We start from the raw sequence: 4790 nt of genomic DNA, 5'->3' as shown, positions 1-4790 counted from the left end.
AAAATACAATATATTTACTCCCCCTCATGAAAACATCACTTAAGATCTTTGAGTCACTGCATTCCAATATTGTGCACTAATGTTTCAAAAGTTGGGAATGGTAATGCCTTTGTAAATAAGTCTACCAGGATATCCTTTGAATAAATTTGTTATACGGTGATGTTGCCATTTTCTTCAAGATCATGAGCGTAGAAAAGTTTCGATTAAATATGCTTTGTTTTATCTCCTTTAATATATCCTTCTTTGAGTTGGGCTATACAAGCTGTGTTGTCTTCGTATAATATTGTTGGAAGATTTTTATTAGAAGACAAGTCACACGTTTCACGAATGTGTTGAGTCATTGACCTTAGCCATACACATTCTCGGCTAGCCTCGTGAATTGCAAGAATTTCAGCATGATTTGAGGAAGTGGCCATTGTAGTCTGTTTCACCGATTGCCATGATATAACAGTTCCTCCACATGTGAATAGATAATCTGTTTGAGATCTAGCTTTGGTGGATCAAATAACTATCCATAATCTGCATAACCAACTTGATCAAAATTTGATTTATTTGAATAAAACAAACCCATATCGATTATTCCTCAGAGATAACAAAGTATATGCTTAATTCCATTCCAATATCTTTTTGTAGGAGAAGAACTATATCTAGCTAATAAATTTACTGAAAATGCAATATCTGGTCTTATTATTAGCAAGATACATAAGTGTACCAATTGCACCAAGATATGGTACTTCAGGACCAAGAAGTTCTTCATTATCTTCTCGAAGTCGAAATATATCTTTCTTTATATCCAATGAACGGACTTCCATTGGAATATTTAATGGATGTGTTTTGTCCTATAAATTCTTTTCAAAATTTTTCTTGTAGAAGTTGACTGGTGAATAAATATTCCATCTGTTAAATGCTCAATTTGCAAACCAAGGCAACATTTTGTTTTTCTGAGATCTTTCATATCAAATTCTTTATGAAGATATTTTATTGCGTTTGAAAGCTCTTCAGGATTTCCAATTATATTCAAGTCATTAACATATGCAGTTATAATAGCAAATCTTGATTGTGATTTTTTTTTTTTTTTATAAAAACACACGGACATATTTGATTATTTTGATATTTTTCTTTCAATAAATATCCACTTAGGCGATTGTACCACATCCATCCTAATTGTTTCAAATAATGATCTCTGTAACTTTATTGAATACTATTCCTGAAAATTTGATGTATATGTTTCAGGTACCTTAAATCCTTATGAGATTCTCATATAATTATCATTATCAAGAGATCCATATAAATATGTTGTGACTACATCCATAAGATGCATATCTAGACTTTTATACACATCAAGTCAATTAAATATCCTAATGTAATTGCATCGACCACCAGAGAATACGTCTCCTCAAAATCAATATCAGGTTTTTCTTTTTTGAAAAACCTTATGAAACTAGTCTTGCTTTATATCTTGTGACCTCATTATTTTCATTTCTTTTCCTCACAAATACCCATTTGTATCCCACAGGTTTAATCCTTCTGATGTTCGGACTACAGGTCCAAAAACCTGACGTTTTGAAAGTTAGTTTAATTGTGCCTCGATTGCTTCTTTCCACTTAAGCCAATCTTTTCTATGTTTATATTCTTCAACAAATTTTGGTTCAAGATCCTCATTTTCAGATATAATATCAAGAGCAACATTATATGCAAAAACGTTGTCAATGATTACATTAGTTCAATTTCATCTTTTTTCTAGCATGACGTAGTTTATTGAAATTTCATTATTATCTTTAGGTATTTCACCTTCCTCACTAGTTATGTCGAGGATTTCTTTATGGGTATTTACATCCTCAACCAAGTCTTTTTCACTATTAATTATTTTTCGTTTTCGATGATTTTTATCTTTGGAACCCACTGGTCTACCACGCTTCTAGCGTGTTCTAGACTCATTATTGACAACTTGTTGTGTTGGGATATGAATTTTTATGGAACATTTAGCTGGTATATGTGACTTAGTTATTTTCTTTGTATCTATAGATTCATCTGGTAATTGATTTGCTATTTTACAAATGTATTATTTTTTGAACTTCAAGTTCACATTGATCTGTATGAGGATCTAAATAAGACAATAAAGATGCATTCCATATAATTTTTTTCCAACTTTTTAGTTTCTCCCCCTAATATTGAAAATTTGTCTCATTAAAATGACAATCAAGAAATCATGCAGTAAATACATCACTCGTCAGAGACTCAAGGTATTTAATAATTGATGGGGAAACATATCTAACATATATTCTTAACCTCCTTTGAGGACCCATGTTAGTGCGTTGTAGTAGAGCAATTAGAACATATACTGCACATCCAAAAATTCTCAAATGGGAAATATTTGGCTCATGACCATAAGCTTACTATAATGGCGAGTACTTATGATAAGCTATTGTTCTAATGCGTACAAGTGACGCTGCATGCAAAATAGCATGCCCCCATACAAATGAAGGAAGCGTAGCTCTCATAATTAATGGTCTTGCAATTAATTGCAAACGTTTTATAAATGATTATGCTAAACCATTTTGTGTACGAACATGAGCTATAAAATGTTCAACACTTACCCCAATTGACATACAATAATAATCAAAAGCTTGGAATGTAAATTCACTAGCATTATCAAGACGAATGGTCTTAATTGTATAATCAAGAAATTGTGCTCTTAACTTAATTATTTGAGCAAGTAATCTTGCAAATGTAAGATTTTGACTTGATAATAAGCGCACGTATGATCATCTGCTGGATACATCTATTAATACCATAAAATATCTAAATGGTCAACTTGGTAGGTTAATGGGTCCACATATATCACCATGAATTCGTTTTAAAAATGTAGGTGATTTAGTCGCTACTTTCGCTAGTAATGGTCTAATTATTAAATTTTCTTGAAAGCACTAGAAGAATTTCGGGCTTTAATGTCGGTTTTATACCGACATTAAAGATAGTGTTATTAAAGTCCTTTAATGTTGGTTGCCTTTAATGTCGGGCTTTAATAACACAGTCTTCAATGTCGGTTGCAACCGATATTAAAGCCCTTTAATGTCAGTTGCGACTGAAGAATTTTTTCAAATGAAACTCTCTTAACCGACATTGAAGCCCAGAATTTGTCAGTTTTTATCAATTATTGTCCCTTTTTTTAAATTCCGTTGCCAAATCCATTTTTTTGGTCAAGAAGTTAAAAACGACATTATATGCCAGCCATCAATATTTGTCTTCCACCTATGAATTTTACTCATCAAAATATGAAATAAACACACTAATCACCAATATTTGCATAACAATAACAGACTTAAATAGAATACTTACACCAAGATATCATTTCTCTCATTCACAAATATCAATTAGTACTAATTCTATGAATACTTAACACCAAATACTCCATAAACACAAAAATATTATACATAAATCTTCCAATAAACAATAGATAAATTTTCATTCATTCTAAGCTAGCATTTACATTCTATTGAGAAAAAACACAAGAATTACATCCTTACACAAATCGACCAATAAAACTTGCCTATTGGGTTCGAATTACGTCAATCTCTCCTTGGGTATATGCATTTTTTGTATTGAACTACAAAGAGGAAAAAAAGAAATAAATTCAATATAACTTTACGTCCATTTATTAAATTAAAGCTAGTATATAAAAAATAAATAATTTACGTACGAGGCTAGTGATAGGAGTAGTAGGATTATGTGCTATTTCGTGTATATACTTTTGCACATAGTACCCACATCCTACAGAATCTAATTGAGGGGGGCACTGCATATAAAGAAGTTGAAAACAATTATTCTTATGTTCGAATGAACATAAATTATTAAAAAATGAATGCAAATTTACCTTTACAGTTTTCCATTTTATAGAAGGCCGATGGTGTTGGAGATCATGCTTGGCTTGCCATGCTTTCAATCCACTAAATAGTTTGAAAACATTAGTTAAACATAAATACTTCAATTAATAGCTAAGAAAGTTCAATTACACTTACATATTTATAACTTCATGAAAATCCTCTTGAACCTTACTTTGAAGAGAGTCCAAAACATAAACACAATTTTCTTGTAGATTGATTACAATCAATATCCAATGATAACTATAATAAGCAACAATTTTGAAATATTAGTACGTGTATAATGCAAATTAAAAATAACATAAAAACTTGTATTTACTTACCCTGTATTATATAGAATAAGGACTAATTAGTCTAAATTAGCCAATTCTAGTTGATTGGCTAAATTTTTGGATCAAATATCTTGAGACTTCATGTGTGGCGATATTCTTGCTCGATCAATTATAAAAAATTTCTTTGTAATATCATGACCACATTCATCCCAAAGATACCTAAACAAAGTAAAATTTATTATTTAAACATGAAACAGAGTATACATGAGTGAATCTAGATGAGTAATACTTACGCAATGTATGTCAAAATATACATGTAGCCTATTTCAACCATATTGCAATAGTAGATCCGATCATCGCGGCCTAAATAAATAAATTTGTCTCTTCCAAATATATGCTTGTCCAAAGTGATACAAATCATGTCTACATTGTTCATGTTATGCTTGGCATGTTCGTTCAATAGTTTGATGGTACTATTGGCATTAGTATATTTGGAGGACTGGCTGAAACTCTTAATTATTGAATGGTCCTACCATAACCAAAGTTACAAAAATTCAAAGTAGGAAAAATAATAAATACCAAACTTATATACTGAAAAAGAGACATACTTTTTTCTCCTCAACCATAACTACAAGTT

Source organism: Benincasa hispida, chromosome 11, assembly GCF_009727055.1.
Source record: "Benincasa hispida cultivar B227 chromosome 11, ASM972705v1, whole genome shotgun sequence".
Taxonomy (NCBI): Eukaryota; Viridiplantae; Streptophyta; class Magnoliopsida; order Cucurbitales; family Cucurbitaceae; genus Benincasa; species Benincasa hispida.
The sequence above is the reverse complement of the archived record's forward strand: the minus strand, read 5'-3'. Positions refer to the sequence as shown.